This window comes from Procambarus clarkii, chromosome 88, assembly GCF_040958095.1.
Source record: "Procambarus clarkii isolate CNS0578487 chromosome 88, FALCON_Pclarkii_2.0, whole genome shotgun sequence".
Classification (NCBI taxonomy): Eukaryota; Metazoa; Arthropoda; class Malacostraca; order Decapoda; family Cambaridae; genus Procambarus; species Procambarus clarkii.
In genome coordinates this window covers 17,386,461-17,414,205 of record NC_091237.1, presented here as the reverse complement: position 1 = coordinate 17,414,205, position 27,745 = coordinate 17,386,461, and the positions used below count along the sequence as shown (strand labels likewise).

At 48.3% G+C, this 27,745-nt stretch overlaps 1 protein-coding gene across 11 annotated transcripts in view; it reads left to right on the top strand.

Annotated features, from left to right (window-relative positions):
* Nucleotides 1-27,745, top strand: part of LOC123745820 (mitogen-activated protein kinase kinase kinase 7-interacting protein 3 homolog) — a 158,363-nt gene that overhangs the window by 63,086 nt on the left and 67,532 nt on the right. For 10 of the 11 annotated variants that reach the window (XM_069317611.1, XM_069317612.1, XM_069317609.1 and 7 more), the window contains one exon: nt 21,853-21,897. The exons of the other annotated variant lie outside the window; for it this stretch is intronic. The gene's annotated coding sequence lies outside the window, so the exon portion shown is untranslated. The remainder of the gene's footprint in view (nt 1-21,852; nt 21,898-27,745) is intronic. 11 annotated transcript variants of the gene reach the window in all.

The following is a 27,745-nucleotide window of genomic DNA, read 5'->3' as shown; positions in this document are numbered from 1 at the left end:
CTTAACCTGACCTGTTCAAGGCGTATATATGAGCAATCCTAGGTGTAATATAGTACATATTTGTGCTATACTGGAGCTATAATGGAGCCGGTCGGCCGAGCGGACAGCACGCTGGACTTGTGATGCCTGTAGTCCCGGGTTCCATCCCGGGCGCCGGCGAGAAACAATGGGCAGAGTTTCGTTCATCCTATGCCCCTGTTACCTAGCAGTAAAATAGGTACCTGGGTGTTGGGGTGGAGGCCTGGTCGAGGACCGGGCCGCGGGGACACTAAAAAGCCCCGAAATCATCTCAAGATAACTAAGATACTAGGCCTAGGAAATAGGAATGTTTATTTTTGTCATTTTTTTTCATGCCCTCTACAAAAGATGTACGAAACGGGAACATTGTTGGATTAAACAGTCCATCTTTGTACGTTTAACCAAGTAGTTTGGTACTCTCCTTTGAGAAGGATGGGCTGGATTATTTATGTGTCTGAATACTATATTGATATATTAATATTGCTTCTATATTATAGTAAAATAAAAAAGTTGATTTTCTTCCTATAATATATTGAAATGTTGGACGAGAATAAGCATAATTGTCATTCGGAAACAAGTTAATTCGATAACAGGAAAATAGGTGAAGCGTGAAGCAGTCAACGACCCGGGCGGCGCCGCCTCCACGGCTGACTTTTGGCGCCACTCGCTACTTACTTTGCTTTTATTTTGTTTTAAAATCAGCTGATTTGAGTGTGAAAAATTGTGTTTATTTACGCTTTGCATTCAGTACCAGTATTATAGCAGGAAAATGTATAATTTCTGATTTATTTACATAGTTCTGCTTTGGGTGATTTTGCGGGCCGGGGTGGTGGTGGAGTTTGGGTAGGAGAGGCAAAACAGTTGCTGCTTTTTTGTTTTGTTTTTACGGAGTGTCAAGTGGAGAGAACGGGCTGGGAGGTAAACACGATCCTCCCACTTTCTCACACCTTCCCACTTACCCGGCTAATTTGGGAGCCGGGAGCGACGACCAGGGTTGGGATCCCTCTCTTCCTGATATCCCTTTCCGCCTTCCCCTTCCTACTCTATCTCTACTCCTGCTCTTTCCCTTCCCTGTCCTCGTCTCCCCTTCCTATTTCACCTTTCCTTCTTCAATGACGTTTGAATAGTTCTACACGCTGTTTAATTTCCTCTAAGTAGGACGTCAGGTCAGCTAGTGCATCACTGGACATCCCGTGTCAATATGGGTGTTGACTTCAGACATTAAAATGCATGAGAACGTATGTGTTTATCCACGTGACATCAGGTACACGTGACGACGGAGTAATCGCCTTACCAATCATGTTATCAACCAATTAAAACCTGGCTCCTGGGCCGACCTATGGAGGTAAAGACCACGCACAATTGGCCACAGTTAAATCACCAGTGAACCCCTTGGGACTACGACTCCAGAGCGCTGTCCACTCAGCCGCGAGGCCCTCCCCCCACCCCCGTGTGTATGTGTGTGTGTGTATACACTTACCTAGTTGCACTTACCTAGCTTGTGTTCTCTTAAACACAAAACATGTTGACTTTTCTGCCCACCTGACCCTTAAAGATGGGGTATAAAGTTCCTTAATAAACAGTGATACTAAAAACTAATTCAGTCAAGTGCGAGATGTCTTAACTATTAACAAAATATTAACTAAAATACACAAAACTATAATGAAATGTTCGTGATAAAGAATAACAACATTTTCAATTAGTGTATATAAGTGTATTTACAGTATTGAATAGTGTATTTACATTATATTATTTCTGTATTCAAGAATGTATTACAGACGAGTATAACATCAGACTGAAAATGTGAAAATTGTAAACAAAGTTTCCAGCAATTTTCTATTGGATTAGATAACCAATCATCGTTATCTGTGTTTTATAACCCTTATTTAAAGTGTGTTCCAAACACTAATGTAGCTAGGGATTACCTGTTGAGGCTTTCCAGAGTTCTGTTCCCGCAGCCTTCCCTGGGGGGCTGCCTGGTATAAGATGCCGTTTGACTTATTATAAGAGAATAGGGAATGTGGAATATGCGGCTTGGCATTGTTTTGGGCGAAGGTTCGAGCCCACCTCCATCCCCTAGTGGACTTTCTCAATGTATCATTGTTAAACACCACCTTTAGTATTATTTTTTGATGTGGGGGGGTAGTATTGTATACATGTATGCATATATTATGCTAGTATGTATGCAGGTCTTCCTGTATCTTACCGCTGTATATATATTACTCGCTTATTATCACTATAAGATCGGCTATATCTTTGAATAACATAGAGAGATATGCATTAAATAATGCAATAAAACTTGTTATTATTATTATTATTGTTTTGGCGGTAGGTCTATATAATACGTGCGGTGAGAACCATTGAGTTGGGGATATGGAATGGAAGCCACAGTGCACCAGTGTGGGGGCCACAGTGTGGGGGCCACAGTGTGGGGGCCACAGTGTGGGAGCCACAGTGTGGGGGCCACAGTGTGGGGGCCACAGTGTGGGAGCCACAGTGTGGGGGCCACAGTGTGGGGGCCACAGTGTGGGGGCCACAGTGTGGGGGCCACAGTGTGGGAGCCACAGTGTGGGGGCCACAGTGCACCAGTGTGGGGGCCACAGTGTGGGGGCCACAGTGTGGGAGCCACAGTGTGGGGGCCACAGTGTGGGAGCCACAGTGTGGGAGCCACAGTGTGGGGGCCACAGTGTGGGGGCCACAGTGTGGGAGCCACAGTGTGGGAGCCACAGTGTGGGAGCCACAGTGTGGGGGCCACAGTGTGGGAGCCACAGTGTGGGGGCCACAGTGTGGGGGCCACAGTGTGGGGGCCACAGTGTGGGAGCCACAGTGTGGGAGCCACAGTGTGGGAGCCACAGTGTGGGAGCCACAGTGTGGGAGCCACAGTGCACCAGTGTGGGGGCCACAGTGTGGGAGCCACAGTGTGGGAGCCACAGTGCACCAGTGTGGGGGCCACAGTGTGGGAGCCACAGTGCACCAGTGTGGGAGCCACAGTGCACCAGTGTGGGAGCCACAGTGCACGAGCCACAGTGCACCAGTGTGGGAGCCACAGTGTGGGAGCCACAGTGCACCAGTGTGGGAGCCACAGTGTGGGAGCCACAGTGCACCAGTGTGGGGGCCACAGTGTGGGAGCCACAGTGTGGGAGCCACAGTGTGGGAGCCACAGTGTGGGAGCCACAGTGTGGGAGCCACAGTGTGGGAGCCACAGTGCACCAGTGTGGGAGCCACAGTGTGGGAGCCACAGTGTGGGAGCCACAGTGTGGGAGCCACAGTGTGGGAGCCACAGTGCACCAGTGTGGGAGCCACAGTGTGGGAGCCACAGTGTGGGAGCCACAGTGCACCAGTGTGGGAGCCACAGTGTGGGAGCCACAGTGTGGGAGCCACAGTGTGGGAGCCACAGTGCACCAGTGTGGGAGCCACAGTGTGGGAGCCACAGTGTGGGAGCCACAGTGCACCAGTGTGGGGGCCACAGTGTGGGAGCCACAGTGTGGGAGCCACAGTGTGGGAGCCACAGTGTGGGAGCCACAGTGCACCAGTGTGGGAGCCACAGTGTGGGAGCCACAGTGTGGGAGCCACAGTGCACCAGTGTGGGAGCCACAGTGTGGGAGCCACAGTGTGGGAGCCACAGTGCACCAGTGTGGGAGCCACAGTGTGGGAGCCACAGTGTGGGAGCCACAGTGCACCAGTGTGGGGGCCACAGTGTGGGAGCCACAGTGTGGGAGCCACAGTGTGGGAGCCACAGTGTGGGAGCCACAGTGCACCAGTGTGGGAGCCACAGTGTGGGAGCCACAGTGTGGGAGCCACAGTGCACCAGTGTGGGAGCCACAGTGTGGGAGCCACAGTGTGGGAGCCACAGTGCACCAGTGTGGGAGCCACAGTGTGGGAGCCACAGTGTGGGAGCCACAGTGCACCAGTGTGGGAGCCAGAAGCAACAACTATCCATCACGGCCCACCGTTACGCTGCACAGATGGTGTGGTAAATATAGACATAGTATGCCAGCTATCCACTATATATATACACTCTGCCGTAGCCTTTACTCCTCGTGTTTTCTGCTCTGGCCACCTTAATTATCGTGAGGGTGTAGTCTACCTGCTGTGGGTTCCGGGGATCGTTGTCCCCGAGGCCCGGTCTGGCCAGGTGTGGTGGTTGAGGGTGTGGGAGGCAGGTCAGGTGTGGTACTCAAGGGCTGGTGGCCGTTCCACAATGTGCCTGAAGGTAGTTTAATCAGCGCCAAGTACACGGCCGGGGGCTATAATGGGTGCTCGTCTATGATGCTATATTTACACCGGGAGCCAGTACAAGACAATGCAACTTCGTCTTGTATTGTACATTCTGACAAATAAATATTCTTTTTATTATGGAGCATCTGGGTGTAGACACTTAGGCTGGTAGGATTCTCTACTGGCCGGCTACTTTCACCCAAGGGGCCGGCTAGCTTCACCCAAGAGGCCGGCTTCCTTTACCCAAAGAGCCGGCTACTACCCTTGAATGAGGGTGCTCCTACCTTTACAACTCTACTTTTTCTCCACGATAAAAGCTGCAGACTCAGTCATCCAACCGTTACGGGCTATTCATGCCCGTGCCACCTCTTGGGTGGCTTAATCTTCATCTATCAATCATCCAACCCTCTACAACACCTCAGTCGTGCTTGAGACGGCATGAGAGGCGCTGCTCCCGTAGAAACCTTATGGCGACCGTCCTGCATGTAAGGAAGGATTTTTACCATCTGGGTATTGATAGCATTCTTTATCTCGATTCGCTTGCCATCCAAATTGGTTTTCCAGATAGGCAGAGGCCATGGCCCGCCTGTTCCATGATACGCAGATTATCAGGATTTAAATTCTTAAAGAACACTTTCGTCCTCTACTGACGGAAGCAATGTTATTGATAAATTGTTTATTAAAAAGTTGTAAACAAGGAAATGCCTATTGGTATTTATGATGCATGGAATTTTGGCTCGTGCCGCATCTTCCAAGCACCAAGGTGAGTTGATTTGTTGATGTGGCCGTGCTGGTGATGGGGGGAGGGTGTGGCCGTGCTGGTGATGGGGGGGTGTGTGGCCGTGCTGGTGATGGGGGGAGGGTGTGGCCGTGCTGGTGATGGGGGGGTGTGTGGCCGTGCTGGTGATGGGGGGAGGGTGTGGCCGTGCTGGTGATGGGGGGAGGGTGTGGCCGTGCTGGTGATGGGGGGGTGTGTGGCCGTGCTGGTGATGGGGGGAGGGTGTGGCCGTGCTGGTGATGGGGGGGGTGTGTGGCCGTGCTGGTGATGGGGGGAGGGTGTGGCCGTGCTGGTGATGGGGGGGTGTGTGGCCGTGCTGGTGATGGGGGGAGGGTGTGGCCGTGCTGGTGATGGGGGGAGGGTGTGACCGTGCTGGTGATGGGGGGGTGTGGCCGTGCTGGTGATGGGGGGGGGTGGTGTGGCCGTGCTGGTGATGGGGGGGGGTGTGGCCGTGCTGGTGATGGGGGGAGGGTGTGGCCGTGCTGGTGATGGGGGGAGGGTGTGGCCGTGCTGGTGATGGGGGGGGGGGTGTGGCCGTGCTGGTGATGGGGGGGTGTGTGGCCGTGCTGGTGATGGGGGGGGGTGGTGTGGCCTTACTGGTGATGGGGGGTGTGGCCGTGCTGGTGATGGGGGGGGTGTGGCCGTGCTGGTGATGGGGTGTGTGGCCGTGCTGGTGATGGGGGGGGGTGTGGCCGTGCTGGTGATGGGGGGGGGTGTGGCCGTGTTGGTGATGGTGGGTGTGGCCGTGCTGGTGATGGGGGAGGGGGGGGGTGGCCGTGCTGGTAATGGGGGGGGGTGGTGTGGCTGTTCCGGGAATGTGGCTGTGTGCTGAAGCCAAAACTTATACAAGTTCCACACTTCTAATGAACAAATAAAAGAAGTGTAAGGGCTACACTTCTACCTAACATTGGTATACGCAATACGTCCAGAAGAAATAAAAAACGGTGCCACGGTAATTGACACGGTGCTGCTGTTCAGTAAACACAATGTCAACAATAACAAACTGATTACAAGCTCATTAACATAGGACGAGCAGCAAACAGCCAATGAGGGAAGCCGTCTCAAGTACTCAAACTCCTACGCCATGAATAAAACAATTTACTGTCGAAGCTTGCAAAGTTTGCTTCATATATGATGACCACACCACACACACTAGAAGGTGAAGGGACGACGACGTTTCAGTCCGTCCTGGACCATTCTCAAGTCTCTGCTTCATATATGTTAATTTGCGGATCAAAAAGAGCATTTTGAAAGAGACCACAGGTGACTCTGCAGAAGGAAATATAAATGCAAGCACGAATGTCTCAACAGAGAAAATTAAATAATCTATGCAAGGAAATTGAAGAAATATAGCAAAAATATAAAGTGAATATTATAGACAGAAGAAACAATCGACTTGAGAATGGTCCAGGACGGACCGAAACGTCGTCGTCCCTTCAATTTCTAGTGTGTGGTCTGGTCAACAGACAGAAGAAAGGCAAATGGATCAAGGGATACAAACAAAAAATCGAAAATACTTGTTTTTTTCATATATGGAAAATGAAAGAACTCTCTTAGTATTAAACGTATACTTATGAAAAGGTTTATACAGAAAGGACTTCAAAGAAATTAGAATCCTCAAAGTTTCCCGTGATGATAACACCATACTTGAGGTTATCTTGAGATGATTTCAGGGCTTTTTTTTTTTAGTGTCCCCGCGGCCCGGTCCTCGACCAGGCCTCCACCCCCAGGAAGCAGCCCGTGACAGCTGACTAACACCCAGGTACCTATTTTACTGCTAGGTAACAGGGGCATAGGGTGAAAGAAACTCTGCCCATTGTTTCTCGCCGGCACCTGGGATCGAACCCAGGACCACAGGATCACAAGTCCCGCGTGCTGTCCGCTCGGCCGACCGGCTCGATAGGTTTGGCTTATATATCATTTACACAAATGTTAAAACCAAACCTTAAAAGGTTAAAAAAAACAATGTATTATTCTCATACACGTGAAATATGCAATTCAAAATGTATTTGAGTATCTTATGTGCTCTCAAGGAGTTATATATAATCAATATGCACTTGGTCCCAACTCCTGGACTCCATATTTATCAAACACTGAAAAGTTCAACAACACTTCATGTATGTGTCGTAATATTGGGCATAGCTGTCCTTCTGTTAACCCTAATGTGTTATATATCCGGAAATATTGACATATATATGTTGCATTTCGATAAGAAATTATCAAAAGAAGGCGCCAAGGCGGGAAGATTGTGTAGCAAGGCATTTCGATAAGTGATAAGGTAATTAACAGCAGAAAGCGCTAAACCAATGTGTCTATATATATTATTGACAGAAGATATATATATATAGCGCATGGGAAAGGAACATAAAAAAGGATAGTTGGTGGAATAACAGGAAGGAGTGAAGAAACATTGTGCCCCCACCTCTTGAACCATTGGGTATCGAACCCTGACCATCCCAGAAGCGAGGTCGTCGCTGTACACCGATCCAATGTAAAGTAGCAATTGAATCCTTTGAAATATTTTGATTGGAAGGGTGTTGTTGTTATCTTTAAATTTACCTACTCAGAACGAAATGTCTTATGTAGCACGGGCTATAGTGAGCCCGCAATTGAGCTCGGTTATTCGCGATAACATTGTGATATATGGGTGGAGTGGAAGGAAATATGTGGGGCATTAAATGCGACAAAATGTAGGCTTGGCGTGCGGGTTTTGTGGCGACAAGGGCTTCATGACGCAAGCAACACCCACCCCCTCCCAACCCTCCCCCTTCCCAGAACCTCTGTCCTTGTGTTCTAATTTAATCACTTCTGTTCTTCCCTGCGCTGTATATATATTTTATCACCAAAGATGTCAACAAATCAAGTTTATGGGTTTCTTTTCAGTAGTGTATAATAAGTTAGGGCGCGCTGAAGAGTTACGAAGCGTTAGTATGAGAATTACAGAAAGGCGAATTTGAGGAAGCCTAATTTTATGTTTTTTTTTTTCTGGAGTCAGTTCCCAGAGTCATAAACAGGAAGTGAGGTCGTTGAAGAGGCTTATCTTGCACGAGTTATTCTTTTCCTGTTCGTCTCTTTATTAAACTTAAAAAGTTGAACTAATTGAACAGTCCGTCTGTAGTCATTCTTATGTTAGCCAGCGTTCATGTCCTAGTTGGATACATAATACAAAGACCCTTCGTATCCCACACAGAAGCGCACGCACGCACGCGCACTCATACACACATACACACAAGGGTAAGGATAAGACAGAAGAGTAAGGGGAGACATGATCACAACCTACAAAATCCTCAGGGGAATCGACCGGGTAAACAAGGATAAACTATTCAACACTGGTGGGACGCGAACAAGGGGACACAGGTGGAAACTGAGTACCCACATGAGCCGCAGAGATAGAAGGAACTTTTTCATTGTCAGAGTAGTTAACGGATGGAATGCATTAGGCAGTGATGTGGTGGAGGCTGACTCCATACACAGTTTCAAATGTAGATATGATAGAGCCCAGTAGGCTCAGGAATCTGTACACCAGTTGATTGACAGTTGAGAGGCGGGACCAAAGAGCCAAAGCTCAACCCCCGCAAGCACACATAGGTGAGTACAAACAGGTGTGTACACACACACACTCTTTCTCTCTCTCTCTCTCTCTCTCTCTCTCTCTCTCTCTCTCTCTCTCTCTCTCTCTCTCTCTCTCTCTCTCTCTCTCTCTCTCTCTCTCTCTCTCTTTCTCTATGTGTGTCTTTCTTTCTTTACCGAGTCTATGACGCATTCACGGTTCTTCCTGGCGGCGTTACTGTAACTCCTCGCCTGGGATTTGTTTGATTAAGAAATCCTCACGAGTTGAGCAAGTGACGGTTGCCTGGTGCATATTTTTAAAGTGGCCGGCCGTAGTGTCTTTAGGCCTCGTGTGAGGCCCATACCGCTGCGCCACTCAAACAGCTCGAGTAGCAGCAAGGTCGATGCTGACCCAAACTCTGTACCCTTCATAATAGGACCGTGGATGCTGCTCCATGCTTCCTCGTATGCTCCTACAGTATGGATTAAGAGGTGAACGGTACGTCGAGCTTCGCCACTTCGAACAACTGTTCGAACGGGGACAGGCCGGGCTTGGGGAGTAGAACTCCTCCCAGAACCCCATCAAGCAGGCTTCAGACCAGCCCTGGATGTTCTGCCTGCTCTCTCACTACGACCTCTCGCCTTGAAGTCAATGTCCCCGGAGAGGTGTAACGACCCTGGTGATTAAGGTGGTGGTGTAGAGCAGCGACTCGCACACTCAAGGAGGCATCGAACTACACCTGGTGTGTTTACACTGGTCGAGGCTACATCTACGTCTTCTACCCAAGGTGATGAAAGAAAGGATGAACCGTGTTCCATCCATCCCCAAGCTCGTATAGGGATATGATCTGTGGTTCGTTTGGGATCCGCAGAGTCTGACCTCTCGGTTACTGTTGGGGAACTGGAGCCGAGATTGTGAAAGTCACGTGAATGTGTTGTGTGGGGGAAGTGATGGCCTCGTTGATATGGTAGCAGAGGAAATAACACCACTTTAGCCTAGTGTTCCTCATGTGCGTACCCCAACACCTTCCTGTTCTCTGTCCGTGTGAGGTGCCTCGAGTGCTTCCCCTGATCGTATTGAAGAACAGTTATTACTGATATTTGTACGTTGAGCTGTTGAGTGAGAGTGAGTGAGTGAGTGTAGTTACTCAGGCTGTTATTGGTGAACGGCGGCCACTGGGAACCACAGCAACAGACACGGTTTATCGAGACGGAAGGATTGAGAGAAGTTGCAGTGTCAGATCACTGGTGACAATTCGTCGGCACGCGACACCCTCCGACACGCGACACCCTCCGACACGCGACACCCTCCAACACGCGACACCCTCCAACACGCGACACCCTCCGACACGCGACACCCTCCAACACGCGACACCCTCCAACACGCGACACCCTCCGACACGCGACACCCTCCAACACGCGACACCCTCCGACACGCGACACCCTCCGACACGCGACACCCTCCAACACGCGACACCCTCCGACACGCGACACCCTCCGACACGCGACACCCTCCAACACGCGACACCCTCCAACACGCGACACCCTCCGACACGCGACACCCTCCGACACGCGACACACTCCGACACGCGCGCATCGCCAGGCTCATATGAATTTAAAATAAATTTATAGCTGTAGCAATGAAGGTAGGACCCGAAATCATGGCCAGGTATGACGAGAGACCTGAGAGGCTGGCCACGTGACCACCGGAGTATGATCAGTGGTGATGGAGAATGATAGACGAGCCATTTGACTACCACACTTAAGAGCCAGTGGTAATAGGAGCCAGTAAGTGGACTGGCACCCCGTAGGGTGGCACCCCCTCGTCTCCCCATCCAAAATGGCCAATCCGTCGACGGCTATGAAAATACCATGAAGGTCGCTGAGACTAGTGGGAGTCGTCAGGTGATAGGTTAAGTTGCAGTATGGCATGATGGTGACGCCATTGTTGGCACTCGTCAGTTGGGCAGCAGGAAGTGACGTCACATTCCTCCACTTGACATAGCCATAATGGTAGGAACACATGGTATGTGAAAACTACTGTAGGCGACGGCGCGGTATAGATGCACGATAATTGTGGTGACTGTTTACCCTCTTTCTCATTATTACTCGATACCCTCGTGGGAAGACTGCATTTCCTATACCACTTGTCAATCTCGTTTCCGTTATCACGATCACGCGCGGTTGTACTTCTGCCCCTTTTTCCCGTAATTCTCATTCTTTATTTGCAATTCCATCTGCATTTGTGTACATTAATTTCAAGCTACTCATCCTAATTGGGCTTCTTTTGTTTTTATCCCCGAGGGGTATTTGGCTGCATTTATGCGGATGGTCTGTTATACAGCCCCGCCTCCCTCTGTAGCATTATTAAACTAGTCAGCCCCCATAGTGATGGTGTTGTGAGGGGTAGTAATTACCTAAGTGTAATTACCTAAGTATAGTTACAGGATGAGAGCTACGCTCGTGGTGTCCCGTCTTCCCATCACTCTTTGTCATATAACGCTTTGAAACTACTGACGGTCTTGGCCTCCACCACCTTCTCACCTAACTTGTTCCAACCGTCTACCACTCTGCGAAAGTGAATTTTCTTATATTTCTTCGGCATCTGTGTTTAGCTAGTTTAAATCTATGACCTCTTGTTCTTAAAGTTCCAGGTCTCAGGAAATCTTCCCTATCGATTTTATCAATTCCCGTTACTATTTTGTATGTAGTGATCATATCACCTCTTTTTCTTCTGTCTTCTAGTTTTGGCATATTTAACGCCAAAAGTAGTGATGGTAGTATTGGCGCTGCGAGTGTTTTAACTTGTTTGCGCATACCATTTGTGTAAATAGTTTGAGTAAACGTGGGGGGTCATATGTACCTAGTGAGGCCGGACAGCTGCCTCACCTGTGTCGGCTACATTGCGCTTCTCGCACTTGTTTTCCCCGTGGAGGTAAACAGATGACGTCACACTGCCGCAGCCAATAGGAAGCGTCACCATCTGCAGATATCACATCATAATACTAACTTTAGTCCGCTGTGTGTGACGACTCTTGTGAGGGCTATATGTGCTTCAGCCACCTTATTATAGGGAGGTGCTGGCGGCCCCAACACCCAGTCTTGGTAATGGTTATATTTAGTCAAATATGGGCGGTGATGTCAGGGTGTGTGTGTGTGTGTGTGTGTGTGTGTGAAGTGTTGCTGGTGATGTCTTGGTGTGTGTGAAGTGTTGCTGGTGATGTCTTGGTGTGTGTGAAGTGTTGGTGGTGATGTCTTCTTGGTGTGTGAAGTGTTGATGGTGATGTCTTGGTGTGTGAAGTGTTGGTGGTGATGTCTTCTTGGTGTGTGAAGTGTTGATGGTGATGTCTTGGTGTGTGTGAAGTGTTGGTGGTGATGTCTTCTTGGTGTGTGAAGTGTTGGTGGTGATGTCTTGGTGTGTGTGAAGTGTTGGTGGTGATGTCTTCTTGGTGTGTGAAGTGTTGATGGTGATGTCTTGGTGGTGATGTCTTGGTGTGTGAAGTGTTGCTGGTGATGTCTTGGTGGTGATGTCTTGGTGTGTGAAGTGTTGCTGGTGATGTCTTGGTGTGTGAAGTGTTGCTGGTGATGTCTTGGTGGTGATGTCTTGGTGTGTGAAGTGTTGCTGGTGATGTCTTGGTGGTGATGTGTTGCTGGTGATGTCTTCTTGGTGTGTGAAGTGTTGATGGTGATGTCTTGGTGGTGATGTCTTGGTGGTGATGTGTTGCTGGTGATGTCTTCTTGGTGTGTGAAGTGTTGATGGTGATGTCTTGGTGTGTGTGAAGTGTTGGTGGTGATGTCTGAGCTTTATGAAATCTTAATGGTGATGTTAGGGTTCCACTATTCCAAGAACAACAAGAAAGGCTCTGTAGAGATATAGAAACAATGGAGCTAAAAATGCAAGAATCAAATAAAACCAAAGAAAGGCAAAGAGAGCAAAAATCCACAAGTGTAACAGCATCCAAAATACTTTTCTTTTATACAAAATCTCGAACCAAAACTACATCTATCATTAGGCTATCACTGCAAGAAAAATGACAGGTTGGATAACAAGAACTTTTCACACTAGAGATGCTATACCGATGATGATACTTTTCAAAACGCTTGTGCTATCTAGAGTGGAGTACTGCTGCACAATGACAGCCCCTTTCAAAGCTGGAGAAATTGCTGACCTAGAGAGCGTGCAGAGATCCTTTACTGCTAGAATCCACTCAGTAAAACATCTAAATTACTGGGACCGACTAAAGAGCCTAAATCTGTACTCCCTTGAGCGCAGGCGGGAGAGATACATAATAATTTACACGTGGAAAATAATTGAGGGGCTGGTCCCAAACCTGCACACAGAAATAACACCACATGAGACCAGAAGACATGGCAGGATGTGCAGAATACCCCCGTTGAAAAGCAGAGGTGCAACAGGTACTCTGAGAGAGAACTCTATCAACATCAGAGGCCCGAGACTGTTCAACACGCTTCCACTACACATAAGGGGCATAACTGGCAAACCCCTCACAGTGTTCAAGAGAGAACTGGATAAGCACCTCCAAAGGATACCTGATCAACCAGGCTGTGACTCATACGTCAGGCTGCGAGCAGCCGCGTCTAACAGCCTGGTTGATCAGTCCAGCAACCAGGAGGCCTGGTCGACGACCGGGCCGCGGGGACACTAAGCCCCGGAAGCACCTCAAGGTAGCCTCAAGGTAGGTAGGCTCCCTTGCGATATGGTGATGGAACCTCCACAGATAACAACAAAGAAATGAGTGAAATCCCGAAGTTACTTTACGATACTATTTTCAGTGAACTCCTGAACACGTTGAAGATCAGTGATCCAATGGACTTTATGCATGTGATACCGACACTGAACCGTATATCAGATATTACCCCCTAATCGTACTGGACTTTGTAGTAGATATAGATTGCATGCCCATGCACTCTGCATCAGGCCCAGACTCTAGGAATTATATATTCAAGGATGAATTTCTATAAAACACTATCACTGTCCCTAAACATCTTTTGGAGATCGCGCCACTTTACAAAGGAGGCAGTAAAGCAGATGCAAAAAATTACGTACATTCCCTGGAAACACAAACCGTAACTGACCCTATTTTCCGCTTGTTACAACTTGAAATAAAGTTGTTACATTTTGGCTTAACATGTTTTTGACGTATTAGAACGTTGTTACAACCTGTTATATTGGTTGTTACAACTTGTTAGGAGGTGTTAAATCTTGTTCGAACGTTGTGGCAACGTCGTAGTTTCGTTGTTTGTTTGGCGGGTTAGCGCTAATATCACACATCATAAAAATCCTTGAAAGTGAGATAGGAATTATGATCATAAAGCACATGGAATCACATTGTTTACATAACCCTGGATAGCGTGGTTGTTGTTGTTAAAGATTCGCTACTTGGAACAAGCAGTTCCAAGTAGCACGGGCTATGGTGAGCCCGTAGGTACTTGACACCGTGGGTCATGCCCCTGCCTCCCACAACTGCTACACCACTATGACGTGGACCTAGATGCCATGACTCGAAACGCGGACCCCACGATGAATGAATAGCTTGTTAAAATCGATGAATGCGTCTTTGGGGTCGACCGCTGGATGGAATGGACTTGCTCTGAAGACGGGTTGATGTGTCACAACCCGGCGAGTGTACACCGTCATGTTGACTACTATTACATTGATGCGACGTTGTCACAACTGAATAACGTTAAACAACATTGTAGTTAGGTTGTGTGCGCGCCACAAGGCATAGCTCTCGTGCTGGTGCTGCGCACTTCACCACTCATCTTTCTAGAGCAGGCTTACTTAAAGTAAAAACAAAAAAACATCTGTTTTGCCTAATCAGAAACGTACAAACCGAAGCGCAACCGACTGTATTATGCAGTGAGTATTGTATAGCGTGCATTTCTATTCTAATTTCTGAATGAAAATATGATAATTACGTAGCTTTACTAAGAATTTGAAACCTCCAGTACGGCCCCACTCCCCCGGTTCATCGTCTTCTCGACAATATAATGTGTAGGTACAATACATAGTCGATTAAGGCAGCGTCTGGGATGCTCTCGGACGCAGGTTCGAATCCTCGTCACGGCCCTTGTGGATTTGTCCATGTTGTGTAGGTCATATAGGGAGCTCGCCGAGGCTTCAAGAGTCTATAAGGACACTCTTGAAAGAAAATGAGCTCGTGGCCATGGCGAGGTGTGTTAACGCGAAGTCATTAGTGTTAAATTCGCCGGTTACGTAGCCAGCATATGAATAGAGTCTGACAAGCTGTTTATACGCGAGTGGGAGCCAGGTGTTTTATGCCGGTGTGGTGGGGGCAGGTGTGTTGATGCTGGTGTGGTGGGGGCAGGTGTATTGATGCTGGTGTGGTGGGAGCAGGTGTATTGATGCTGGTGTGGTGGGAGCAGGTGTGTTGATACTGGTGTGGTGGGGGCAGGTGTGTTGATGCCGGTGTGGTGGGGGCAGGTGTATTGATGCTGGTGTGGTGGGAGCAGGTGTGTTGATGCCGGTGTGGTGGGGGCAGGTGTGTTGATGCTGGTGTGGTGGGAGCAGGTGTATTGATGCTGGTGTGGTGGGAGCAGGTGTGTTGATGCCGGTGTGGTGGGGGCAGGTGTGTTGATGCCGGTGTGGTGGGGGCAGGTGTGTTGATGCTGGTGTGGTGGGAGCAGGTGTGTTGATGCTGGTGTGGTGGGGGCAGGTGTGTTGATGCCGGTGTGGTGGGGGCAGGTGTATTGATGCTGGTGTGGTGGGGGCAGGTGTGTTGATGCCGGTGTGGTGGGGGCAGGTGTGTTGATGCCGGTGTGGTGGGGGCAGGTGTATTGATGCTGGTGTGGTGGGGGCAGGTGTGTTGATGCTGGTGTGGTGGGGGCAGGTGTGTTGATGCCGGTGTGGTGGGGGCAGGTGTATTGATGCTGGTGTGGTGGGGGCAGGTGTGTTGATGCTGGTGTGGTGGGAGCAGATGTATTGATGCCGGTGTGGTGGGGCAGGTGTATTGATGCTGGTGTGGTGGGAGCAGGTGTATTGATGCTGGTGTGGTGGGAGCAGGTGTATTGATGCTGGTGTGGTGGGAGCAGGTGTATTGATGCTGGTGTGGTGAGGGCAGGTGTGTTGATGCTGGTGTGGTGGGAGCAGATGTATTGATGCCGGTGTGGTGGGGGCAGGTGTATTGATGCTGGTGTGGTGGGAGCAGGTGTATTGATGCTGGTGTGGTGGGAGCAGGTGTATTGATGCTGGTGTGGTGGGAGCAGGTGTATTGATGCTGGTGTGGTGGGGGCAGGTGTGTTGATGCCGGTGTGGTGGGGGCAGGTGTGTTGATGCCGGTGTGGTGGGGGCAGGTGTGTTGATGCCGGTGTGGTGGGGGCAGGTGTGTTGATGCCGGTGTGGTGGGGGCAGGTGTGTTGATGCCGGTGTGGTGGGGGCAGGTGTGTTGATGCCGGTGTGGTGGGGGCAGGTGTGTTGATGCCGGTGTGGTGGGGGCAGGTGTATTGATGCTGGTGTGGTGGGAGCAGGTGTATTGATGCTGGTGTGGTGGGAGCAGGTGTATTGATGCTGGTGTGGTGGGAGCAGGTGTATTGATGCTGGTGTGGTGGGGGCAGGTGTATTGATGCTGGTGTGGTGGGAGCAGGTGTATTGATGCTGGTGTGGTGGGGGCAGGTGTGTTGATGCCGGTGTGGTGGGGGCAGGTGTGTTGATGCCGGTGTGGTGGGGGCAGGTGTGTTGATGCCGGTATGGTGGGGGCAGGTGTGTTGATGCTGGTGTGGTGGGAGCAGGTGTATTGATGCTGGTGTGGTGGGGGCAGGTGTGTTGATGCCGGTGTGGTAGGGGCAGGTGTGTTGATGCCGGTGTGGTGGGGGCAGGTGTGTTGATGCCGGTGTGGTGGGGGCAGGTGTGTTGATGCCGGTGTGGTGGGGGCAGGTGTGTTGATGCCGGTATGGTGGGGGCAGGTGTGTTGATGCTGGTGTGGTGGACCAGATGATGACTTCCCAACATAGTCAAGGTGTGGGGGGGGGGGGGGGGAATTCTAAGATAGAACCTTTAACAAATATTTCTGACCTCGACGCTACCTTGAGATTGCTTTGAAGATCAATGTCCTCGTGGTTGGCTATCTGGTCAACCAGGCTGTTAGACGTCTTCCAACAACCTCCTTACATATTGTAACCCCAATGACAACATTCTTGAACTGCCAGAAATGCAATTTAGACTATTATAGAACCGTCTTCAAAAGAGAATCATTATAAACAGTCTTTACGTAAATGCATTTATCAAATCACTGAAGTTCTAAGCTGCTATATGGTTTTTATAGCTTCATACTCTCTATCTTTATTTTGAGCATTGACTTTTTTAAGAATATGTTGACATAGCAACTAGCCACATATTCGATGGTACATTAACAGGAATTGCAAAATGATGGGATGAAGCAGGATGGGTAATTATTAAAATATGAAATTACAATGGCATTAGAGAATACTTCACTACGGTTATAAAATACATACATATCAGGTCATCATTCAACTGTGTATGAGTGAATGTTTATACACACCAGCCAACAGGTGCCAACTTCTCTCTACAGCATGTAGAGTAACTTAAATGTGGCTACTACCACCGTAGAGTTATTTCCAATGGCGCCTAATGAATTGGACTACTCACAACCATCTCGCTACTGTCGCTTCTCCTGATAGTTCCCTTCCCCGCTGTCACTTTTCACTGCTCTTCTCATTAACAGTTCACTATTACCCCCAGAATGTCACTGTAGCCTGTCGCTAGTATCCATATTGATGTCTTCACTGAAAAAAATTATCTTAAATATCACCAAAACGTCATTCATTTTCACTAATGAATTTCACTGCACTGTCATTATTACACCACGTCGCTGTCACTGACTTTCACGACACTGTTAACCTCAGCAGTCTTTTGTTAGACTCGGGTGTCACTGTTAGCCTCAGTAGTCAATGTGTACTATTTAGTAGTAGCAGTAGGCATCCATCAGTCTCAGGAGACTATGGAGTTGCGCTCTGGTGTCGGTCTGGTCTGGAGTGGCCTCACCAGGGCACAAAGCCAGAGGTAGGTTGATTCGGGGGGAGAAGCTGTTACCCATGCAGCAGGTCCCCCCTCCTCTCCACGGCGCTGAAAGTCTCCAATGGAATGGCATACGCCGGCATACTAATTCTCACAAGTTCCGTGTACTATTTAAGAATCCACATAAGGCCATCCAAAATATCTACAAAATCATTTAAACTCTAATATATCCGTTGGATATATTTTGTACAAATTAAACATTATTATTATTATTATTATTATTATTATTATTATTATTATTATTATTAAAGTCAGTGATAAGTGTTGTAAACTCTGTGTCACTACATGTAAACTGAAATACTGTACTACCGTTATTCTGAAGTATTCAGGGTTGAAATTTCATGCAAAGTTTTATGTAATGTTTCAGGTTACAGCACAAAGCACAACACATTGCTGAATATAATTAGGTATATAGCTTGTATATTATGTATAAATATAGCTCCAGGATATAGCTTGTTCTTAATAGTGTTGCAGCAGGCAATGTTAACTTAAGGGTGTCTTTGATAATCTTATTATGTGGAGGTAAATGAAAGAAAACGAGGATGAATGTTTTGGTCCTTGTGTGTCGGTGTGTAGTGGTGGGCGTGGTGTGTGTGTGTGTGTGTGTAGTGGTGGTCGTGGTGTGTGTGTGTGGGTGTGTGTAGTGGTGGGCGTGGTGTGTGTGTGTGTAGTGGTGGTCGTGGTGTGTGTGTGTGTGTGTGTAGTGGTGGGTGTGTGTGTGTGTGTGGGTGTGTAGTGGTGGTCGTGGTGTGTGTGTGTGGGTGTGTGTAGTGGTGGGTGTGTGTGTGTGTGTGTGTGGGTGTGTAGTGGTGGTCGTGGTGTGTGTGTGTGTGTGTGTAGTGGTGGGTGTGTGTGTGTGTGGGTGTGTAGTGGTGGTCGTGGTGTGTGTGTGTGTGTGTGTAGTGGTGGGTGTGTGTGTGTGTGTGGGTGTGTAGTGGTGGTCGTGGTGTGTGTGTGTGTGTGTGTAGTGGTGGGTGTGTGTGTGTGTGTGGGTGTGTAGTGGTGGTCGTGGTGTGTGTGTGTGTGTGTGTAGTGGTGGGTGTGTGTGTGTGTGTGGGTGTGTAGTGGTGGTCGTGGTGTGTGTGTGTGTGTGTGTAGTGGTGGGTGTGTGTGTGTGTGTGGGTGTGTAGTGGTGGTCGTGGTGTGTGTGTGTGTGTGTGTAGTGGTGGTCGTGGTGTGTGTGTGTGGGTGTGTAGTGGTGGTCGTGGTGTGTGTGTGTGTGTGTGTAGTGGTGGGTGTGTGTGTGTGTGTGGGTGTGTAGTGGTGGTCGTGGTGTGTGTGTGGGTGTGTGTAGTGGTGGGCGTGGTGTGTACTCACCTAGTTGTGCTTGCGGGGGTTGAGCTCTGGCTCTTTGGTCCCGCCTCTCAACCGTCAATCAACAGGTGTACAGATTCCTGAGCCTATTGGGCTCTATCATATCTACACTTGAAACTGTGTAAGGAGTCAGCCTCCACCACATCACTTCCTAATGCATTCCATTTGTCAATCACTCTGACACTAAAAAAAATTCTTTCTAATATCTCTGTGGCTCATTTGGGCGCTCAGTTTCCACCTGTGCCCCCTTGTGCGTGTGTCCCTTGTGTTAAATAGCCTGTCTTTATCTACCCTATCAATTCCCTTCAGAATCTTGAATGTGGTGATCATGTCCCCCCTAACTCTTCTGTCTTCCAGCGAAGTGAGGTTTAATTCCCGTAGTCTCTCCTCGTAGCTCATACCTCTCAGCTCGGGTACTAGTTTGGTGGCAAACCTTTGAACCTTTTCCAGTTTAGTCTTATCCTTGACTAGATATGGACTCCATGCTGGGGCTGCATACTCCAGGATTGGCCTGACATATGTGGTATACAAAGTTCTGAATGATTCTTTACACAAATTTCTGAATGCCAAATGTGTGTGGGTGTGTAGTGGTGGGCGTGGTGTGTGTGTGTGTGTGTGTGTGTGTGTGTAGTGGTGGTCGTGGTGTGTGTGGGTGTGTAGTGGTGGTCGTGGTGTGTGTGTGTGTGGGTGTGTAGTGGTGGTCGTGGTGTGTGTGTGTGTGGGTGTGTAGTGGTGGTCGTGGTGTGTGTGGGTGTGTAGTGGTGGTCGTGGTGTGTGTGTGTGTGTGTGGGTGTGTAGTGGTGTGTGTGTGTGTGTGTGTAGTGATGGGCGTGGTGTGTGTGTGTGTGGGTGTGTAGTGATGGGCGTGGTGTATGTGTGTGGGTGTAGTGATGGGCGTGGTATGTGGGTGTAGTGTGGCACATTGTTGGCACCCTCAGGGTGTGGTGGTGCCAACTGAACATTACGGATGACGCAAGGCCCGGGCCCCGCCCACCTCCTCATTCACACTCCTTCGTTAGTCCCTCTCTCATTCTCATCCTAATTTTCCCTCCTCATTCAGCATCTCATCGTCCTCATAAGCCTCATTTCTCAATTTTGTTTCCAAATTTGCTGTATGTCTACACACCTGAGTCGCAGGTGTGTAGGCATACCTGCATTGTGGTGGTTGTTGAGGAGCGGTTCCATCGGCGAATCCAGCATTCCTGGATGGTAGTCTGAGGTCGCTGCTCGATGTCCGATTCGTGACGGAGAGGGCGCTTGTGAAGACGGGTGACGGGGTGTTTGGTGACGGGTGACGGGGCGGGCGTCATTAAAGATGGGTGACTGGGCGGGAGTGGTTGGGGATGGGTGATGTGGTGGGTGTGTTTGTCTACGGGTGCGTCCCTAACAGGCTATACGACTGGGAGGTTCGATTCTTGGGCTCAAATCGTGACAGTCGAGTAATCAATGCGGTGCAACTTCACCCAATAAGTCATTTTTATAAGTCATTTTATTCGAGCAGAACCGTCCAAACCCAAGCAACCCACCAGTCATCGTACAAGATGCTTAGAAAACGGCAATATTATACTGCTTTAATTTGTACTGATATATCACATTTTTGAGGGATTTAGGTATATGATGTACAAAAAAAATGGGACTTATTTGACAAGGCTGTGGACCCATGACCTCATGTTCTGATCCTCACTACCTAGAACACACTAACTTTGCCCCTCGGTAATTTTCACATCAAAATCCTGTGTACTGTGGTTGTTCTCTCCTGTGATGTTTATGTCTGAGTCTGACTTGGCCTTCCCTCCACGTTCACACGTGTCTCTAGCCTCAGACGGTCCAATCACTTGAGCTGGACGGTAGAGCGACGGTCTGGCTTCATGCAGGTCGGCGTTCAATCCCCGTCCGTCCAAAGTTGTTGGTCACCATTCCTTTTTCCCTGTCCTGATCCCTTCCAAGTGCTATATAGTCGTAATGGCTTGACGCTTCCCCCCCCCCCCACCCCTGATAGTTCAAGTTCTAGCCCTTCAGGAGACCCTCAATGGTCTCTGCCACAATTTATACGGCGCTTCTGGCCTCCTGATCAACCAGGATACCTGATCAACCAGGCTGTGACTCATACGTCAGGCTGCGAGCAGCCGCGTCTAACAGCCTGGTTGATCAGTCCAGCAACCAGGAGGCCTGGTCGACGACCGGGCCGCGGGGACACTAAGCCCCGGAAACACCTCAAGGTAGCCAAGGTAGCCTCCTTCCTCGTATTAATTCTCACCAGTTAACATGCATAGATATGTTTCATGAGCCATTTGTCTGACAGCACATGCAGCCAGTTTAGGTCTTTTTAGTATTTTTCAGTCTCCTGTTGTAATTTACGAAATAATACAATTTCGCTGTTGGCATGGCTAGATAAGAAAATTAGACCCAACAGATCCTCGTGGGACACCACTTGTTCCATCGTGACTCTACCTCTCGCAAAGACTTTGTGTGTAGTCCAGGGAGGCGAGTTCGATCCCATAACAGTACTTCAGCATTTCCTCTATCGCCTTCTCAATAGATAAAGGTATCCAGTCTAGGGCCTTGCCTTTGTTAGTCAGGTTTGATTCTCCTTTTGCGGTGTGACGGTGTGTGTGTGTGTGATGGGAACCTGCTTGATACCTGCTTGATGGGGTTCTGGGAGTTGTTCTACTCCCCAAGCCCGGCCTGAGGCCAGGCTCGACTAGTGAGAGTTTGGTCCACCAGGCTGTTGCTTGGAGCAGCCCGCAGGCCCACATACCCACCACAGCCCGGCTGATGCAGGTCGAAATTGGGTGTTGCGGTATTGTTGGGTGTGAGCGATGGCTGGGTGCAGGACGTGGTAATGTATGGGGTGCAGGGCGTGCCAGTATGTGTAATACAATTTATTTTCCTCCTGCAGGTGAGGCGGGCCGGGCGGCGTGTCTCTGCGACCTCCACAATTATGGTAAGATGCAGTGCCACTCCTTGTCATTGTGTGTGCTTACGTGGCCACCTCCCAACCACCATGCCGACCACAACCTCTCCTACCACCACCACCACCATTTTCCTACCATCACCTGTGCGCCTTCGCAGTTATTCATCTACCCCTTAAGTCTCCTTGGGCGTTTCCCTTGTCAGTGTTGGCCAGTACACCTGCCTGTGTGACATGTCCTTGATACTGTGTATTGACGGTGGCCCGCGTGCAGCTGTTGGACCCTATATTATTGGACAACCGAGTTAGATTATACCATTATCCCAGGGCTTTTTGGGACGAGTGCGACGCTCATTCCCTTTCCTGGTGGATAAACAGATCACATAGGATCATCTGGAGGAACACAAAGCTAAAAGCAGATTTTATTTGTGGGTAGCATTTACCCCTGTTAGACCTTGATCAACTATTTACAGGCGAAACACTTTTGTCCACAAAGTCTTTTTTTTTCAATTCTCAACCTCGTGTTGCTCCTCACTATTTCCCAGCGCGTGTTGATGTGGGTCTTGTGATCACCTCCCAGGCATGTCTGTGCGAGCAGGTGATAGATACTGGCTTACCCCTAAGAACTGCATGATACTATGGTGATGTATTTAATATGGCAGCATGCACGGATTATTCCGACTTCACGAACGAATGAGCAAGCATGAATAATAATAATAATAATAATAATAATAATAATAATAATAATAATAAAGTGGTATGATGAGCAGTGTGTTATGTTAAAGCTAACGACGTAACCAGGCACATGAGGACATCATACACTGCTGATACCAGCCGCCCCTCTTCACTAAAATATTATAACTGTTGATAACTAGATCATTAGTGGTGTAACTGTACAGGCCGTCCACAGTTGTCACAATGGACAGAAAATGTTGTACTAAATTGCCGGAACCTAACGTGATCTATGGACCCATAGAAAAACGGGGTTTGTGAGACACTGTGACTTACAGTACATTATATTTTGTTCGTTGGGGATTTTGACATCTAGATTCGATGTATTATTCGCGAGGACAGGTTGGACTGTAAGCCCTTTATTAAATTTATAGTAGATCTTGAAAATTAAAGTACCTGAAAAAATGGACTTTCAATCTGCGACAAGCAACAGCCTTTCAAATCACATTTTCACAAGACCATCCATGGGAGTAGGAGACCTCTGAAAATTGACTACAGGTAAACTTCAGGTACCACATTGTGTGTGTGATATGAGCGCAGGTGTGACCAAGGTTCCAAATTCTTCCTTGTCTGCCCATAAACATCTCCCAAATCTCCTTCGTGTGTTTATAAAAAAAAAAGGTTGTGTGAAGGCATTGTTTACATAGTTCGATCCACGTGCAAGCACTAGTCGTGTAGGTAATCTTTAGATCCTGCTCTTGGGACGTTTGGCCACCCTAGTGCTCGTCTGTTTCAGGAGAGATGCCAGTGTGTTAGGTGGCTCGTTGACTCACTCCCTGGTCACTGCTTCCACGCTCGGTGTAGTGCTACTTTTACTAGTTATTCACCGGGACCTGGCGTCCAACGCCACACCAGGTCCTGGCGTCCACCGCTACGCCTGATCTTGGCTTCCACCGCCACACCAGATCCTGGCGTCCACCACCACGCCAGGTCCTGGCGTCCACCGCCACACCAGGTCCTAGCGTCCACCAAAAAGAGAGCCAAAGTGTGGTGTTGTGAGGGTAGAGAAGCAGGGCTGATATGTTAGCTTAACCACGTGAACAATTGAGTGGTCAATCTTGATTTACCAAGACACATTTCAACTCGTTAACCAAACTCATCCACAATTGTGATAAGCAGTTTAAGCGTAGAACAAGAGTTATTCGAAAGGGAGTTTGCCAAGTAACTGTGCTTGGTACTTGCATTTGATGACTCATTTGAGGCATTCGAAAGTCCACCGCAGCTATCTTCTCAACGTCATGGGGTCGAGTATTGAACCCAGCAACAGGGTGGCTCTCATAGACAAAATTATTTTGACCCACGTTTTAATTAATTTAATCAGTCACATGCAGGCTTATGCAGCAGCAGCATCGTCTGTAGTAGGGAAGAGCTTCTTAATAAATTAACAAATATGAATAGGAAGAACAAGCAAACATTGAATGCCATAACGGGGTGAGCCAGACTGTAGGAACATTGAAGAACAAGGAAGTTATTGTTTTATGATAGGGACTGATTCCTGGATACATAAACAGATAGTAAACAGGTCGGAGTGACCAGGCACAGTGAGACCTCTGACGCCTGTCTCTAGCACCGAGCAAGCACTGGTTTCCGGACACTCAGCGAGCTTTGGTCTCCGGACACCTCGCGAGCACCGGTCTCCGGACACCCCGCGAGCATAATCACCACCTGCGCCGCCACCACCACCACCATAATCACCACCTATACCACTACCACCACCATAATCACCGCCAGCACCACCTGGACTGAACTGTGAAGCACTTGTGGGATTTAGCGTCAAGCAGATCTGTCTGGTATAAATCGGCATAATTCAGCATTTACTGACTTTGCGTTTTTGTGAAGTTGGCTTGCGCAAGTGGTGTGCTAATAATGTCTGGCTGGATGGCTTTAACCTGTCCAATTAATAAAACATTTAAGTTTTAGTGTTATTACTGCTGGTGTGAGTCGAGATATTATTAATTCAACCGCCCGCGTGCCAGGCTCAGCCGCCCGCGAGCCAGGCTCAGCCGCCCGTGTGCTAGGCTCAGCCGCCCGCGTGCCAGGCTCAGCCGCCCGCGTGCCAGGCTCAGCCGCCCGCGTGCCGAGCCGAGCCAGGCTCAGCCGCCCGCGTGCCAGGCTCAGCCGCCCGCGTGCCAGGCTCAGCCGCCTGCGTGATAGGCTCAGCCGCCCGCGTGCCAGGTTACCTATCTTGTGGCTACTTTGTGGTGCTTTCGGGGGTCAACGTTCCCGGTGGCCCGGTATCTGGCCAGGCCTCCTGGTTGGTGGTCTGGTCAACCAGGCACTTGGTCGATGGCCTAGTCAATCAGGCTCTTGGACGGTGGCCTAGTCAACCAGGCTCTTGGACGGTTGCCTAATCAACCAGGCTTTTGGACGCAGCTGCTCACAGCCTGACGAATGAAGCACAGCCTGAAAATCAAGTATCCATAAGCGTTTAGAGAGTTCTCTCATGAAAACCATGAGAGGTCAGCCAGTCAGCCTCATGTGTAAAGGGAGAATGTTGAAAAGCCTTTGGGATTTCATGTTAATTGTTTCTCTTTTTCTCTCTCTCTCTCTCTTTCTCTCTCCTTTCTGTCTCTCTCTCCTCTCTGTCCCTCTCTCCTCTCTGTCCCTCTCTCCTCTCTGTCCCTCTCTTCTCTCCGTCTCTCTCTCCTCTCCGTCCCTCTCTCCTCTCCGTCCCTCTCTCCTCTCCGTCCCTCTCTCTCTCTCTTCTCTCTCTCTCTCTCTCTCTCTCTCTCTCTCTCTCTCTCTCTCTCTCTCTCTCTCAACGTACCTTTTGCACCTCTGCTTTTCAATGGAGCTATTTTTCACATCCTGCCATGCCTTTTAGTGATGTTATTTCTGTGTGAATTTGGCACTATTCCCTCTTATATTTTCCAGGTGTAAATTATAATAAATATCGCCTGCGCTCTAGAGAATACAGATTTAAACATTTTTAATAGGTTCCAATAATTTATATGTTTTATAGACTGGATTCTAGCAGTAAAAGATCTTTGCACATATTGCTGATCCAGGTCAGCAATTTCTCCAGCTTTGAATGGGGCTGTTGGTGTGCAACAATATTCTACCATAGAGAACACTAGTGTTTTGAAAAGTATGATCACTGGTATGAGATCTCTTGTTTGAAAGGTTCTTGTTATCCAACCTGTCATTTTTCTTGTAGTTGCGACAGCTACTTTATTGTGTTCTTTAAAAGGTAAGGTTTTCCGACATGATTACTCTCAGATCATATTTACATTGCGTGCTAGGCTCAGCCGCCCACGCGCCAAGCTCAGCCGCTCGCGCGTCAGGTTTTAACCGCCAATGCGCCAGGTGCTATGTTTCAGAATGATTGTCTCAGGTTTTAACCGCCAATGCGCCAGGTACTATGTTTCAGAATGATTGTCTCAGGTTTTAACCGCCAATGCGCCAGGTACTATGTTTCAGAATGATTGTCTCAGGTTTTAACCGCCAATGCGCCAGGTGTTATGTTTCAGAATGATTGTCTCAGGTTTTAACCGCCAATGCGCCAGGTACTATGTTTCAGAATGATTGTCTCAGGTTTTAACCGCCAATGCGCCAGGTGTTATGTTTCAGAATGATTGTCTCAGGTTTTAACCGCCAATGCGCCAGGTGTTATGTTTCAGAATGATTGTCTCAGGTTTTAACCGCCAATGCGCCAGGTGTTATGTTTCAGAATGATTGTCTCAGGTTTTAACCGCCAATGCGCCAGGTACTATGTTTCAGAATGATTGTCTCAGGTTTTAACCGCCAATGCGCCAGGTACTATGTTTCAGAATGATTGTCTCAGGTTTTAACCGCCAATGCGCCAGGTGTTATGTTTCAGAATGATTGTCTCAGGTTTTAACCGCCAATGCGCCAGGTGCTATGTTTCAGAATGATTGTCTCAGGTTTTAACCGCCAATGCGCCAGGTGTTATGTTTCAGAATGATTGTCTCAGGTTTTAACCGCCAATGCGCCAGGTGTTATGTTTCAGAATGATTGTCTCAGGTTTTAACCGCCAATGCGCCAGGTGTTATGTTTCAGAATGATTCTCTTATGTATACTTTGCCTCGCTTCAAGTTATACATGCAATGGTGGTGATGCAGATAGTTCTGCATATAACAGGGGTGTTGAATATACAACCCTTCTGTTAGCTATATTATAGGTATTGGTGGTTCTGTCTGCTGCCTTTACTCTTGTAAAAGGGAAGGGAACTATCAGGAGAATCATTATGACTATATAGCACTTGGAAGGGATCGGGATAAGGATTTGAGATGGGACGGGGGAAAGGAATGGTGCCCAACCACTTGTATACGGTTGGAGATTGAACACTGACCTGCATCAAGCGAGACCGCCGCTCTACCGTCCAGCCCAAGTGGTTGGACATCCTCTTGGAAAAGGGAACTTCATTGTGGTTTTCTGCTGCTCTTGCTGCTATCTCCTACATTCTCTAATGACAAAAAATTAGTATTTAATATTAAAGAAGGAACCGGCGATGGATTGCACGCGTCTTCAAGAAGCTACTAGTTATGCATCCTTAATGCCTTTTGTCTTGTTTGATAAAGACTTAAAGCGCGAAAAGTCATCTTCAATCAATTCTACTATGGTCTTAGTGGCTTTTCTTACATATCATTTTTTTCCTGATTTAATTTATACTGAGGTTTTTAGTGCATTTCTATGAATGGCTCCAGGTAAACTGCAGGTAAGATATCACTGTTGAACCTGGACTTATATGGTGGTTGAAATTGAAATAAGTTTATTGAGGTAAAATACACACATAGGGATGAGGTAGCTCAAGCTATTCTCACCCCGTTCAATACATCGTGTTAATACATACATAGACACACATCACAAACAATAAACATATTACCAAACATTCTGAGAGATAAACATCTACATTTTCTTATATGGTGGTGTCTGTGGGAAATTTTTACCCACCATATCTAATAATCATCTAAGAAATGTATAATTTCTATATCATATCTAAATCATATCTAAATCGTATAAAAATCATATTAGAATCATGAAAAATTCATTTTATAGCTTGATCCTGGATGACAATGGCACCATGAACACGTACGCAACAGGGGCCCTTTTGATGCCTACGTGACTTTGTACATGATCTTTCAAGGATCCAGAAGCTTCTAGAAGGACTTCTTAATTAAAAAACTAT